This window comes from Crocuta crocuta, unplaced genomic scaffold (genome assembly GCF_008692635.1).
Source record: "Crocuta crocuta isolate KB4526 unplaced genomic scaffold, BGI_CrCroc_1.0 scaffold24, whole genome shotgun sequence".
NCBI classification, from domain to species: domain Eukaryota; kingdom Metazoa; phylum Chordata; class Mammalia; order Carnivora; family Hyaenidae; genus Crocuta; species Crocuta crocuta.
In genome coordinates this window covers 11,607,484-11,624,368 of record NW_027530974.1, presented here as the reverse complement: position 1 = coordinate 11,624,368, position 16,885 = coordinate 11,607,484, and the positions used below count along the sequence as shown (strand labels likewise).

General features: G+C 44.4%; 1 protein-coding gene across 1 annotated transcript in view; it reads right to left on the bottom strand.

Annotated features, from left to right (window-relative positions):
- Window positions 1-16,885, bottom strand: part of PHACTR1 (phosphatase and actin regulator 1) — a 571,513-nt gene that overhangs the window by 56,806 nt on the left and 497,822 nt on the right. The window lies entirely within an intron of this gene.

The window sequence follows — 16,885 nt, the reverse complement described above, 5'->3', positions numbered from 1 at the left end:
GGGGTTTATAATTCCAGATTTCGAGATATACTTCAAAGCTGTATGGTACTGGCACAAAAACAGACATGCAGATCAACAGAAAAGAATAGAGAGCCCAGAAATAAACCCATGTTTTGATGGTCGGTCAACCATCTACAACAAAGAAGGCAATACTATACAAGGGAAAAGACCATCTCTTCAGTAAACGCTGCTGGGGAAACTGGAAAGCCATATGCAAAAGAATGAAACTGAGTCACTTTCTTACACTACACACAAAAACTCGAAATGGATGAAGGAACTAAATGTGAGACCTGAAACCATTAAGATCCTAGAAGTGAGCATACATAGGACTCTCTCTGGTCTTTGCATCATTTTTCTAGATTTATCTCCTCAGGCAAAGGAAACAGAAGCAAATTAAACCATTGGGAATACACCAAAAGAATATGGTTTTGTACAGCAAAGGAAACCATCAATAAAACAAGGCAACCTACTGGACAGGAAATGATACGTGCAAGTGACATATCCAATAAAGGGTTGATTTCCAAAATATATAAAGAACTTATACAACTCGACATCAAAAAAAAACACCCAAAACCCAAACAATCCAATTAAAATATGGGCAGAGGATCTGAAGTTTTCCAAAGACAAACAGATGGTTAACAGACACATGAAAAGATGCTCAACATCATTTATCATCAGAGAAATGCAAATCAGAACCACAATGAAGTATCACTTTACACATGTCAGAATGGTTAGTATCAAAAAGACAAGAAAGGGCAAAAAACAACAATTGTTGGTGAGGATGTGGAGAAAAAGGAACCCTCGTGCACTGTTAGTGGGAATGCAAATGGGTGTGGCTGCAGTGGAAAATAGCATGGAGTTTCCTCAAAAATTTAAAAATAAAACTACCCTACGATCCACTACTGGGTATTTACCCCAAAAAAATGAAGACGCTAATTCGAAAACATGTATGCACCGTTATATGTTTATTGCAGCATTATTTGAAATAGCCAAGATATGGAAGTAACCCAGGTGTCCCTCAATAGATGAATGGATAAAGAGGATATGGTATATATGTCTATACAGAGAGACAGACAGGCAGATATCTATATCTCCACAATGGAATGTTACATAGCCATAAAAAAGAATGAGATTTTTGATATTTGCAACAACACGGATAAACCTAGAGGGTATTATGCTAAGTGAAGTCAGATGGAGAAAGACCAATACTGTATGATTTCATTTGTATGTGGAATCTAAAAACCAAAATGAATAAGCAAACAGCAGCAGAAAGAGACCCATAAATACAGAGAACACAGTGACGGCTGCCAGAGGGGAGATGGGTTGGGGGAGACACAGGCTTCCAGTTATGGAATGGAGAAGTCACAGGGATGAAAGGTGGAGCATGAGGAATACAGTCAATGGAAAAACAAGCTTTTCTGATCTCTGGCTTAAACCAATGTTTCCTAACCTTGATCATACTTATACTCACTTTTTGTGTGTCTGCCATATTTGAAGTCCATTTATACTATTTTATTTTGTATTTTTTTTTAATTTTAGAGAGAGTGCAAGCAGGGAAGAGAAGAAGGAGAGACAGAGAGAGAGAGAGAGAGAGGGAGGGAGGGAGGGAGAATCTTAAGCAGGCTTCATGCTCAGTGTAGAGTCCAATGCAGGGCTTGATCCCACGACCCTGGGATCATGACCTGAGCTGAAATCAAGAGTCTGATGCCCAACTGATTGCACCAGCCAGGCACCCTTTATACTTTGTATTTTTAAGTCAACATTTGAAAGAACATAAACACCATTTTAGGGGCTCAGTATTTCAGGGGCCTGGGTGGCTCAGTCCGTTGAGTGTCCGACTTCAGCTCAGGTCATGATCTCATGGTTTGCATGTTCGAACCCTGCATCAGGCTCACTGCTATCAGGCTGTTAGCCCAGAGCCCGCTTTGGATCCTCTGTCCCTCTCTCTTTGCCCCTTCCTCCCCCCCGCCCCCAAATCCAAAGTAAATAAAGAAAGAAAGAACATAAACACCATTTTAGCCTCATCTTAAGCAACACCTTTGTAATCATGGGTTATATGTGTTTATAATTTAGGGTAAAATAAATATGTGACTGTTAAAACTTTTAGGGAAAGTGGTCCTACACTCAACTGATGATCTAGCAATAACACATATCTCACATTTTGGTCAAATAATGGCCTAGACCAGATTTTTTCAGCGTCGGCATGATTCACATTTGGGCTTGACAGTTCCTTGCGGTGAGGGTCACCACATGGGGTTTAGCGGCATCCCTGGTCTCCACCCACTAGATACCAGTGGCATCTCCTCTGGTTGTGGCAACTGAAAATATCACCAGACACTGTCAAAAGTCCCGTGGGGGGAAAACTGCCCATTTGGGAGTCACTGGCTCGGAATATCCCCAACAGCTTTGCTACTTGCTGCGACCTCAGAGTTGTACCACATGTCTCTTCCAAGGAAACCGTGGCATTGACTGTTGGGAATCCTCAGCATCCACTGGATAATTAGGAACCGTCCAGATCCCTTCTCCTAAGTTCCTGACCTGCTGTGGCCCAGGCTGGTCCTTGGGGGTGACGCCATCCCACTGATGCCGTTAGACTTCACTGGACAATTTCCCTGCACTCCGCTCCAGGCTCTGAGCCATTACCCCACTAATGCAAGAGCTCCGAGCAGGCTTATGAGTGAGCCAGGCCAGTGATTTACAAAATGACACCCTGGTGGCCTAAAAGAGTCACCACACCATCCGGAGGGCCTGTCAGACTCCTGGAGGAAAAGCTGACTCATGCCATCCAATCCATTCTAGACTGTTCATGGCAAAACTCCTTGGGATGAAGCACCAAGTCTGCTTGGAATTCAAAGAGATCTCATTGCCTGTGGTTTGTGTTCACTGCTCCTCTCGCCAGGAGCTGCCTGGGGGCTAAACCCATAGGTAAACATTAAGCCTCTCAACCTGGCCTCCTGGACGGACCCTTCCTTTACTGTTACCGTATCACTGCACGCAAAGAGGGTAACAGTTCACATTTTATATGCTCACCCTGTGCTGTGTACTGGTTCGTGTAAGCCTCGCAACAACCCTATTGGGTAGGTGCTACTGATACCCCCCGTTTTAGAGAGGAAAAGTGAGACACATGGCCAAGGTCACAGCCAGAGCGCTCCAGGCATTACGGATCTCAGGCGGTAAGATGGCAGAACCTTACCCCTCACTGATGTCATAGCACTGCTGCCTGTGCAGAAGCGGAAGCTCTGTTACGGCTTTGAGCTTTGTCCTGCTTCCAGAACCTTCTCCTACCCATCGTCTCTAGGGCTGGCTGTCTGATCAGGTAATCCTCCCCATTGAAGACTTCTGGAGGGTCTCACTGTCACCGTGATAAGGTCCACCCCCTCCGGCCTAGACTAGGGGACGCCTCATGAGATGGTCCTATGCTTCCTTTCCACCTTCTCTGTTACCATTCTTCACCCTGGACCCAGCCACGCTGGGCTGCTTGCTGCTTCCCAAGAACACAGGGAGCCCTCTGGCCTCCTGTCTCTGCTCCTCCATCACTCAGGCTCAGAACTATCCCCTCAGAGTGTGGCCTGGGACATCCCCCTCCCTTCGGGGACAGCGCAGGTGCCATTGCTTTTGAGCAACCTCTTCTGACTTGTCCAGTGGAAACCGGGCTCTTCTCTGTGCTTCTGGACTCTGAGCCCACCTCTGATAGAGCATTTGTCACCTGATGCTGTGATTACGTGTCTAAGCATCACTCCCTGCCCTACTGACCGTGAGCATCGCAGACAAAGGCAGATTATTAATTATTTTCATCCCCCCACCCATTTTTGTGTATGCCTTTGGAATTGATGGAAAAGTCAATCAAATATTTGACTGAAGTCCCATGGAATCAGAGTAGACCGCATTGTCTCTCCCCGTGATTTAATTCATAAAATAATGATCCCTGTGACCTTTAGAATCTTGCTGTTGGAGGGAAAATATCCTTGTGGAAGGGGAATTAAGGTTTTGGAAATCATGACCTAGAGAGTGTTTCCCTAAGAAAATAATCTGAGATAAGGCACAGAGATCTAGGCAAGGAAGAATGCCATGGTACCCATGTGCCTTCCATCTCAGCACGTGAGCACAGAACATGTGTGAGAAAGAACTTAAGATCATTACATTTCTTAATTAAAATTTTTTAATGTTTATTCATTTTTGAGAGACAGAGTGCAAGTGGGAGAGGGGCAGAGACAGAAGGAGACACAGAATCCGAAGCAGGCTCCAGGCTCTGAGCCGTCAGCACAGAGCCCAAATCAGGGCTTGAACCCATGAACCATGAGATCAAATGACCTGAGCTGAAGTTGGATGCTAAACTGACTCAGCCACCCAGGTGCCTCTATGTTTTCCAATTTTATATTCACAGCCCATCAGGCTATTTCCATTTAGACTGTCTTGTAGGGTAATGCAGTTGGGCTAAATGAAATCTAGGTGATTTCTTCTTCTATGACATTCTATAATGAATTTAAATAAACACCAAAGGCCCTAAATTATTCTCCAGGGGCGGGGAAAAGAGGAGATTCTATTTCCCATTTATGTAGCTGCAAATGTTATGATTTTCCCAGCAAAATCACATGAGCATGTAAAAACCTAAGAGCATTCCATGATATTCACAAGACGTTGGACAGCTGCGCCATTTTGACTATTTCCAACTTACTCATTAAATGCATCAGGGGCTCCAAGGCTCAGGATGAAGGAGCGGGGCATTTTGCCAAACAACTACAATAGCTAACACACATGGTCCTTTAAGGGTCCCATAAAAGTGCTTTGTAAATGTTCATCATGTCATTTAATTTGCACAAAACCCTGCAAAGTTAAGAATGGTGTTGCTATGATCTTATGGAGGAGGGCCTCACCTTCCTCAGAAAACAAGTGATCACATGGCTGTGATCACGGCAGGGATACAAACTGGGGTCTTCTCACTCCTGAGCCTGTGCTCTTTGCACTACTGTGCACGCTGTCTGGTCCCAGAGAACCCTCGGTGCCGATGATTTTCTTATATGTGTACGTGCTATGAAATGCAATTTGCATCCCAAATTCAAGAAAAAACACTGAACATAAGAATTCTCCATGTAAAAAAGCAAGACTAATCGATGCTCCTAGAACCCAACTACTCTTCTGCTATGAATTTTGCTTTGAAGAGCCCCAAGGTTAGAGGCTATTATGGAACACAGAAGCAGGTCTGNTGAAACACATTTGATACTCTTTTAGGAAAATGGGGACAGGCTTTGAAATTTTAAAAATCACCCGTTTATTTTAAATCCTAATCTTCCTTGAAAATAGTTGGGCGCCATTTTATCATCCTTTACTGAAGGGAAACATGTAATAAAGACAGACTGCTTTCTGGCATCGGATTTGAGATGCAAAGCTTGTTAAAGTTTTTAAGACGAAGTTAATCTCCTCAGAGGACAGAGAAAATTGATTATCTTCAAACGCAACACTGAAAGTGAAATGATACTGTTCCAGAGGAACAGCTTTTGAATTCTGGTGCGCACGGGTTACAAAGAGAGTTTTCAGAGGGGAGAGAGGATAGTTTTCTTCCTGGAGACCAAAAATGTGTGAGGAATTATGGTACAAATTACAGTGCCCGAGGCTGAAGAGTGACAGAAATAACCACTGAAATCCAAGAAAATACTTAATCAGCTCCATTTTAGGCAAGCAGGCACGCATTGTGTGTTTTATCATGGCCTTCTAAGAAGCTCAACATCAGAGCTTTGTTTTGTGTGTGTGTGTGTGTGTGTGTGTGTGTGTCTGTGTGTGTGACTTTAGTCAGCAGGAAACTATGCCATTCTATATATAGACCAGGGTCTGAGCCTTCCTGAGTGGAGAATGTGTTTTGAGCTTCTTTTTCACCAGCAGTGGTGATGACTTTAAATGAATTCATTCACAACCCTTTCTCTGCCCTTTACGATGACCAGGGACCCACATTTCTGAAATCCTCTCTGGGGCTTTGGTCAGAAATAAATAAAACTGAAAGACACACACAGTCTGACCCACAGCCCACCCTTCCCAGCACACTCCAGTCCTGATGAAGGAGCCAAACAGTGGGGGCTTTCTAACACGACTTCGTCTGCAGACATCAGCAGGTGTCTTGGGTGGCGCTTGGCTGGATGTCAGGAGGGGAGGAAGCGCAGTGAGGAGGTCTCTGCTTGAGACCCGGCTGGGCCACTCACCAGGGTGCATCTCGGTTTGGTTCCCCATCAGCCGAATGGAGAAACCTGTTTGCCCGCCTCACAGGCTTTCTTGGAGGATAATGCTGGTGTGGTGTGCTTCGTAGAGGTGAATGCTGGGGGTTGCTATTTCAAATAGGGATATGCTTAAACACTGGCCATTTATCACAAACCAGTCACTATGGCTCTTATCCATGAATTTATTAAAACACTTCCTTTAGCGTTTTTGTATTTTTGGCCTGAAAAATCTTTCTGATGATGGTTTGTGACAAGATCAGAGAATCAACAGTCATGCAATGGTCAAGAACAGGGTTTCCACTCATGTACACATAGGATTTCAGGAGCAGATTCACTTTTGAAAACATACTTCCCTTTTTATCCCCTGAAGACTTCAAAAGATGCTAATGATTTGCACAGTCTCCTTAACGTTCCTTTAAGCGGTCAGCTCATCACCTCGCAGGGAGGGTCAGTCTTGTTCACAGTGACCTCCCCCTTGCACTGAAATCACATCGTGCCCGCTTAGAATCACAGCTAAATTCTAAAACACCATCGACATGCCACCACTTGAAGATACACATGTGCTTCACAATCAAAGATATGACCTAAAGTAAGAGGTTGACAATACCGGCCTCAAGAGGTCAGGGACAAACGGTCATCAGTGTAAGGAGGAAAATCCTTCCCTGGACACACATTTAAAAATGGACGTTGTCTTACTGATGATGAACAAAACGCTGAACTTCTTCAAACCAACGCTACTTCACAAACAAGTGACATTTAGGTACTCAGTTCCGTTCTTGCCAGGGCACAGATAAGCACATCTGCTTATCATCACAGAACACTCTGATCTGCAGCCGGAAGCATTATTAACACAAGCCAACGCAGTAATTAGACTGTTAGGGCTACAAGAAACCTTGGAAATTGTCGAGTTCAGGACCATGAATTATTCTTTAGAATTGCCTGTGACCCTGGAGGCTACATGAAAAAAAGTCGTTGTCACCATGGACTGTATTTATGCTAGGACTATAAATCAGTTGTGCCCTTTGAAAGGTCTGAAAGTAATTACGGAATAATGGGATTTGAAAGACTGAAGGAATATGAGGGGGGAGGGGAAGGTGGCCGCTGATTTCATTTTTTTCTTTTCAAAGTTGAAATTATTATTTTTTCTTTTTTTTCTTTTTTTTTTTTTTACTTTCTGAGAGACAGAGAGACAGTGTGAGCAGGGGAGGGTCAAAGAGAGAAGGAAAAACAGAATCTTAAACAGGCTCCAGACTCTGAGCTGGCAGTCAGCACAGAGGCTGATGCGGGGCTCGAACCCACGAACCGTGAGATCATGACCTGAGCCGAAGTCGGACGCTTAACAAACTGAGCCACCCAGGCGCCCCGTGAAATTATTTTTTTATATTCATTTTTTATAGTTGTTTTATATGTTATTTGTTTTAATGTTTATTTTTGAGAGAGAGAGAGACAGAGTACAAGCGGGGGAGGGAGAGGAGGAGAGGGAGGGAGGGGGAGAGAGAGACAGACAGACAGACAGACAGAATCCAAAGCAGGCTCCAAACTCTGAGCTGTCAGCACAGAGCCTGATACGGGGCTTGAACTCACAAACCATGAGATCATGACCTGAGCCAAAGTCAGATGCTTAACTGCCTGAGCCACCCAGGTGCCCCCCCCTTTTTTATTATCTTAACGGAAAGACCACAGATGTTATTCATTGTGTGATTACCATGATGCTTGTCGGGCAGTACTCAATTAGCATTGCTAGGAGTTCAAGATGGTTCTGGAAGCCTTTCTGCATCTGGTTGACCATCGCTAGTCTAGCCTTATTAATACAGAGGTACAGCTAATATCCCAGAAGAGGTAAAGCTGTTTTACTTCCAGAAACATGCACATTAGAATTAACAACCTACTCCAGTCTAAGACAAGATTATGGAGCCGGACAGGTCCTGAGCAGACGATCTCACCTGTTAGGTCTTCTTCAAGACCTCCAGGACCCTCTCCAGTGGCTCCTGTGTTCTTCTCAGATCACAATCTTCTGTGATTTCTCTCACCCTCAATGATTGGTCCTCTAAAAGCTTGGGACAATAACTACCAACTTCCTGCCTTTTCTTAAAACTCTCACCACCCATTTGGAGATAGTCTCTCACTCCTTCCACTCATCTGCCTAGAATGTTCCCCCATTTCCTTTCTCCCTCTTCATCTGGTTATTTTGGTCTTTTGGATTTAAAAAAAAGTTTTTTTAATGTTTATTTTTGAGAGACAGAGCACGAGCAGGGAAGGGGCAAAGAGAGAGGGAGACACAGAATCTGAAGCAGGCACCAGGCTCTGAGCTGTCAGCCCAGAGCCCGACGCAGGGCTCGAACCCACGAACCGTGAGATCATGACCTGAGCCGAAGTCAGTTGCTTAACTGACTGACCCGCCCAGGTGCTCCAGGTCTTTTGAATTTCACTTGAAATGCAGCTCTCCAGAGAAGCCTACCCCGAATCCCACCTACTAGCTGGCCCCCAGCCATTTGCTGTCTTCTCTCCCTCCACCCTCCCTGGTAAGGACTCCCTCTGTTTATGCCACCAGCAGACGCTGCGCCCCATGGAGGCCAGCAGCCCTCCACACCTGGTCCACTGCTGTATCCCCCAAGTCAAGCAGAGTCTGGTCCAGGAAAGGTAGTCAATACAAAACTGCGGACTGATCTTATGGATGCGAAGGAAACACAGGTACCTTCCTTTTCCTTTGCAAGCTGGTTGTTCACTCAGGGTGTATAAACCCTCAACATCAACAACTGCAGGAAATTTTCTCCTGGCAAATGTCAGAGGTTTCCTGTTCTAGCTGCTCAGGGATTCTGGGGCAGGAAAACATAGAGGAAGAGTGAGTTTATTAGAGATGTACTTATTTGTCTACTTTAAGACCCATACGTAGTAAGCAAGCGTATTTCTGTAGAACTACATGTATGGTTCTTAAAATTTCCTAAGCCAAAACCCAATGGGTGAAAATAAAACAGCATTAAAAATATCAATTATTGATATATGCAAGCAATAATAGTTTTTAAAAAAATGTGAATTTTTTGCTTTTTTAGTTTCAACCAGAGATTTCTGTGATTCCTTCCATGCAAATCCACTCCCCTTCCTCTAATCTGCCAAGACGCCCCCTCATCTACCTTTCATTTGCTTGTTCCTCTTTTTCTGATAGTTCATTTGTAGTTTTAGCCTGAGGATGCTGAAAACAGCTGGATGATCCACTATGAAGTCCTACACCCCAACAGTTTGCTGGAAGAGCTATGGGTGATCATTTCACCCCCTTTTATCGTATAAGATGGATTTGGTCCAAGAGAATGGAACTGTCAATAATTTCAGTGAGTGAAGTTCATAACCAACATTACAGAGTCTTGAACTCAAGTCTGATATTGCTCAGTGTGACAAAGAGATACGTCCAGTCTTAAAGGAAGAAACTTTTACTTTGCTTCTAGTATGTACAAAAACAAAATTCACACAGTTCATCAATCAAATCATAAGTGTAACCACAACTAAAACTTGTTTCTAGGGGCACCTGGGTGGCTCAGTTGGTTTAGTAGGTTTGACTTCAGCTCAGGTCATGATCTCGAGGTTTGTGAGTTTGGGCCCCACATCGGGCTCTGTGCTGACAGCTCAGAGCCTAGAGCCTGCTTCTGATTCTGTGTCTCCCCCTCTCTCTGCCCCTCCCCTGCTTGTGCTCTCTCTTTCAAAATTAAACATTAAAAATTTAAATAAAATTTGTTTCTATAATTAAGGGAATTTCTAATAACACACTAAACGTTAAGCTAAAATGCCTTTCTATTTGAAGATGAGAAGAACTTTTAAGAACATTCATTTAAGAAATGGTTTACTGATACTTCCTACATGACAGGTACCATGATGGACTAGGGGTTGAGTGGGAAGGCAAAGATGGTCCCTACCCACATCTAAGAGAGAACTTATATACTCGCAACATAAGGTAGTGTGTGCAGATAGAGGTAGCCCAAACAGAGGCATAGCTTCCTTTGGGAATCCAAGAAGAACTCACAGAGGATATGATAGTTGAAAAATATGCTTTGCAAAATAAGGTGGAGTGGGTGGTGGAGGAGAGGAGAGTGCATTTCAGACAGAGGGAGCATTAATAATTTTAGGATCATGAGAAAAGTACAAAAGGTTAAGGACACGTTCTCGCCGCCGCCGCCACCACCACCACCACCACATGTTTATATAAAATGTGTCTTGTAAGAACTCAAAGCTCAACAGTGGCAAAGACTATTAGGAGCACTCCAAACATCCATCAACAGGGAACAGATTAATAATCTAACCACAGAGCCTACGAAGGACTCATTCATTCATTCATTCATTCATACGTTTGTTCATTCATTCAATATTTATTAGGCATCTACAGTGCCTATAAGCCATGCCCTGTTCTAGGTACTCAGGATACCAGCCTGAACAAAACAGTTCTTGGGGTGCCTGGGTGGCTTAGTCGGTTAAGCCTCCGACTTAAGCCTATGACTTCAGCTCAGGACATGAACTCACGGTTCATGGGTTCGAGCCTTGCATCGGGCTCTGTGCTGACAGCTGGCTCAGAGCCTTGAGCCTGCATCGGATTCTGTGTCTCCCTCTCTCTCTGTCCCTCCCCTGCTCACGCTCTGTCTCTCTCTCTCAGAAATAAGTAAAACATTAACAAAAATTAAAATAAATTATTTTTGAGAGAGAGCAAGAGCAAGTGTGCAAGAAGTTGGGGAGGGGGAGATAGAGAGAGAGAGAGAGAGAGAGAGAGAGAGGATCCCAAGCAGGCTCCTCATGGACAGGAAAGAGCCTGATACAGGGCTTGAACTCATGAACTGTGAAACCATGACCTGAGCCAAAGTCGGATGTTCAAACGACTGAGCCACCCAGGTGCCCCTGGCCTCCTCTGCTTTTTACTCCTAAGTGTGCTGGGAGACCAAAGGGGCATTTGGGGCATAGTTGTTACCATGAGTGATTACGTCCCCCTCAAAATTCTTATGTTTAAATCTTAATCCCAGTCCCTCAAAATGTGACTGCGTTCCAACCAAATGACTGGTGTCCGTTAGGAAGGGAAGACCCTGTGAGGACACAGGGAGAAGATGACCATATATAAACCAAGGAGAGAGAGGCCTCTGGAGAAACCAGCCCGATGACACTTTGATCTTAGACTTGAAGCCTCCAGAGCTGTGAGCACATAAACTTCTGTTGTTGAAGTGCCCCCGTCTGCCATCCCTTGTGACAGCTGGCCTCACAAACGAATTTGGTCACGATCTGATTTTTGTTACACATTGTCTGTCTGACTGAAGGGGCAGGAATGGAAGCAGGATACCAGGAAGGAGGGGCAGAGGAGGTTAGGCGTCTGGGTAGCAGAAGTGGGTACAAAGTGGCTCATCCATGACACGTTCTCAGTGTAGACCTGGTAGGATTTGCAGACCCGTCAGACATGAAATACAAGATAAAGAAAGGTATCAAGAGTGACCCCCCAGATTTCTGGCTTGAGCAAATGGAAGTATGAATTTTCCTTTCCTTAATTAAATCCCTTAAGGGGTGCCTGTGTGGCTCAGTCGGTTAGGTGGCCAATTTTGACTCAGGTCATGATCTCACGGTTTGCTGGTTCGAGCCCCGCATCAGGCTCTGTGCTGACTGCCAGCTCAGAGCCTGGAGCCTGTTTCCAATTCTGTGTCTCCCCCTCCCTCTGAGCCTCCCCTGCTCACGCTGTCTCTCTCTCTCTCCTAGAAATAAATAAAAATATTAAAAAAAAATTTTTTTTAAGTGTACTCCCTTAAGAATCTTCTCCAAATTTCTTCAGGGTCAACAAGGATACATATTGCATCTTCATTTTTTTTTAAAGTTTCATTCTTTATTTTGAGAGGGAGAAGTGTGCGTGTGCAAGAGTACATAGGGGCGGAGCAGAGAGAGAGGGCGAGAGAGAGAATCCAAGCAAGCTCCTCACTGTCAGTGCGGAGCCCAATGCGGGGCTTGATCTCACGAACTGCGAGATCATGACCTGAGCCAAAATCGAGAGTCAGATGCTCAACTGCCTGAGCCACCCAAGTGCTCCTCCAATCTTCATTTTATTAACAGGGAAGCCAGAGGACAAGGAACTGATGAACTGAATTAAGATGAGAAAATTCGTGGCTGATGAGGATTTTAGGTCTGAATTCCAGGATTTATGTCAACTAGATCACAGAGCGTACTAAGATATTAAAAACTGCATGATACCTGGAATGATAAAACATCACTTTCCAAAAAGATATGAATCATCAGGAAAGAAAACCATAGCCATGTGGTTTCAGGAAACTGACACAAACAAAATCTCCAATAAGATCGGATCAAACCTATTTGCAATATGCCTCTTAGGGGCCACTGAAGGGTGACTTTCTATGGAATTTGGTGTAACATTGACTACTGTCTCTTGGATGCTTTCAGTGCATGCCACGCAGTAAGACAACTGATTTGGATGGATTGAGCCCCTTGTTCTTCATAAATAACCCTAATGAGGTTGGTGGTGGTGTCATTATCCTTGTTTTATGGATGAACAATCAAAGGCAAAAAGAAATGGTGTCTGAGGCTGAAATCCCAGCAGTTTACGATTTTGGATCCAAGGTGCTTACTGGGACACGGGGGTCACACCCAGCTTGGCCACACTGGCGAGGGCAGCCCTGTGACCTCGGATAAATATGGCACTCTTTAAGTTTGCTGCAACTTAGTTTGTAGTTCCTTCCCTCCTCCTGCACCCCTCCCCCCTGAATGGGTGGGCCAATGCTGTGAATAACCGACTACACGCACATTTTTGTGTCACTGAGCAAGTTCAGGTTAGAGTAACGAGTAAGAACAGATTTGGAACGGATTTAGAGTATTCTTGGGAGACCATGAATAAGACGGTAAAGGGTCTAGAAACCAACTCAATAAATGGTTATTATAATGAGTTTGGGGTTATTCGTGTGGAAGAGGGAACCCCTTAATAAAGTCAGTGGTAGCTACCTTCAAAGCTTTGGAGGCTTTTCACAGGAAAGGAAGACTAGAAATAAAACTAGTTGAGGGGGTATAAGTTATGAGAGGTAAAACTTTTTTTTTTTTTAATGTTTTTATTTATTTCTAGGAGAGAGAGAGAGAGACAGCGTGAGCAGGGGAGGGTCAGAGAGAGAGGGAGTCACAGAATCTGAAACAGGCTCCAGGCTCTGAGCTGGCAGTCAGCACATCGCCCGACGCGGGGCTCAAACCCACGAACGCGAGATCAATCATGACCTAAGCGAAAGTCGGACGCTCAACCGACTAAGCCACCCAGGCGCCCCGAGAGGTAAAACTTTTAACCTAATGTAAGAAATAGCTTTGTGATAATCATGCCTTCTTGACAACGGGGTGGCCTCTCTTGGGACCTAGGGAGGTTCCTGTTCTCATGAGGAATGGAGGACCAGCAGTCAGGGACACTTGGCCATCCAGTGGGCTGGCTACCTGGATGCTCTTTATGGTCCCTTTCAATTCTAACATGACTATTCATTCAGATTTATGGCCCAAAGTCTGGCATGAACGCTGCGTAATTCCTCATTTCATGTCTGCATTACTTGCACTGTACCATCAGGATCAGATGACAGGTCTGCACCCACGCCCGACATGTGACCATCCCATGAGGCCCCGTCTTTGCTGGTGGCACGCACAAGTGCTCAGGAGTCTTTCTTCCTCCTTGCACTGCTTTTTGGGATCACTGAAAATTGCATGGAGAAGAGAGAAATAATTCTTTCTTTCTGTGTTAAATTTGGTCAGAGCAAGAATGAAATCAAGTTGACAGGCCACCGGGAGGCTTTTTAGGCAGTAAAAAAGAAGGGCAACACCACCGGACACAGCAATAGACTCCGCACTAAACTAAAAGGTGGTCTGTGACCTCAATGCGTCAGATCCTTCTAGGAATCCCGGAAGACCCAGACGCAGGGGCTCAGAAAAATCCCTCCATCTTTCTTAAAGAAATGTTTAAAGTTTATTTATTTTGAGAGAGAGAGAGAGAGAGAGCCCAAGTTGAGGAGGAACAGAGAGAGAGGGAGAGAAAGAGAATCCTAAGCAGGCTCTGCACTGTCAGCACAGAGTCCGATGAGGGGCTCAAACCCACGTGAGATCATGACCTGAGCCAAAATCAAGAGTTGGATGCTCAACCAACTGAGCCCCCCAGGTGCCCCCAAATCTCTCCATCTTTACTTGTTTGGGTGGTAGGCCTCTCTTTCTCTGATGGGTGATCCTGTCAGAGTGATACATACATGAATTCTCTATGTCCTGGCTGGTCTATCAGAACAACTCTGTGTCTGGACCCAAGGCAGGAAGGGGGTGAGATAGGAAATAATTAGAATCCCTGAGGATGGCACAGAGCACAGCGGACTGCCTGGGTCATGCTGTTCCCCTGCCTCTGCCCTGTGCCCATGTTATATTGTGATATTATGGAACAGAACAAATCTGTTCTCTCTGATTCATTTCGGTAAAGAACCTGACCTGGTTTGGGTCCAGCAGACCTATCCACTGGTCTACCCTCAACGGAAATGTTCTACAAATACGCACAGAAATTACTGAAGAACAGTGTCGGGTGGTTAGTACTTTCCATGGACCCTCTTAAAATGGCATACTTTGAGTTGAGACGTATTTAGCAAGTAACATGCTGTCTCGAGTTCCTGCGAGAATCTTTTTGGTCATTGATTAAAATTCCTATGAGATGCAAAGACTTACTGGGTATACAATAGGCGTGGAGATCGGGAATTATGTTGACTATGAGCTGTCTTCAGGAAAACAGTTGTCTTACTACAGAAAGAGTTCTGGATTTGAATTAGGAAGACCCAGGCTTGAGGATGTGGCCACTGGACTTATTTCCTGGGACAGTATTTTCAAAACTTGTATGAGGAAGGAGCAGTTTGTTGGCTGGTTGGCTGGGATATTTATACATTTTAATTTTCAATCTATCATAAACGGATGCTTTTTTAAAATGTAACAGAAAATACATAAAAAATGAAACCCTTTTCTATGACCATATTTAACAGGCATAAAATCATTCTCAAATCACTTTAAGTGTCTGAACGCTTGCTTTCAGTTTCTGTACCCGTAAGGTTGCAGATGGCCAGCAAGTAGTCGCTCTGTGGACCCCTCATCTGAGAAGCCGGCACTGGGGAAGTCACGCAGCCTTCCTTAGTTTCTCTACTAACCCAGCCGCCCTAGCTGATGTGAGGATTAAGATGATAATAACGGTCTATCAAAGACTAAAGAGTACCATCCAAATTTGAAATGACTACCTTCCTTATTAGCAATAACACTAGTTGAAAAGGACAGCAAGGGACCAAAGCAATCTTTTTTCAGTGAAGGAGATATCACTGCATAATCAGGTCAGAATTCCTAGCAACGACCACTTCCTCTGGAATCACGTAGAACCCCAACCCGGAATACGTGGCCGAGAGGCTGGACACTGGAACAGAAAGCTGCTGACGACGGCCATCTTGCCTCTGGCCCTCTGGTGGGTGACCAGCAGGCCCTCCAGGCTGCAGTTTTCCCACTGCAGATCCCAGCTGACAGCTGTCACTACTCTGCGATGGGTACAGACAGTCCCAGCCTCAGACACCTCCTGCACAGCGGAGAGCAACACTTTCTTCTTGGGATGCTAGGGAACTAGGTCAAGCAACATGCATTGGAATCGTCGGGGAGNACACACTTCAGAACGAGTCCTTCAGATTCTCTTTGCAGATCTCCCAGCAACATTACCAGAGGAGGGTTCTGGAGAAGGAAGGGGCTGCATCAGGTGTGGCTAAACAGTAATGGCTCAATAATTGGACTCCAGCACCCTGCTTCCTTCATCGGCAAGAACAAGGGCGTGCCTTTCTACCTCTCCCCGCCCGCTACCTCTCCACCACTGCACTGCTGGCTCTCATTCTTTCTTATTTTATATTCAAATCATCTTTCTCTGTCATAAAGATAATATACATAAAATGCAAAATTAACAGTACAGAAAGATATGAGATATGAAAGTAAAAGAATTCTTTCCATCTTCCCATCAGCGGGATAGCCACTATTAATAATTAAATGTATATAGTTTCAAAACATGTTGAGTTATAGAAGCATGTGTGTCCTAAATAAAACACATGTATGTTACTCTTTTCATATATTTATGTACTTCTATATACTCACATATAAATACACATATTAATATGTTTATGTTTAAATTTTATATTAAATACATTTAACTTTATATTAAATTATTTCATATACTATATAACACATTTTAAACATGAGTTTAATATATATTAAATGTGTATCTATGTATTTATATATTCCCACACGTGCTATTTATACAGTACATGTGTGTATACATACATACATGTTACTTTTTCTTTTTTTTCNGGGGGAGGGAGAAAGAAAGGGGGAGGGAGGAGGGGGAGAGAGAGAATCCCAAGCAGGTGCCATGCTGTCAGCACAGAGCCCGACGTGGGGCTTGATCTCACAACCGTGGGATCATAACCTGAGCCGAAATCAAGAGTCAGATGCTCAACCGACTGAGCCACCCAGACGCCCCACTTTTTCTTTACAATAAATGTGACTGTTATATCGTTCGGTAATAGGCAACATTTTTTAATTCTTCCAGACATTCAGTGTTTGGTCTGATTTTACGTTCAAACTACTCCCGCCCCAGTGAAGACTGAGCCCTTACCCCGGTCTTGACACTCCTGAGTCATGGT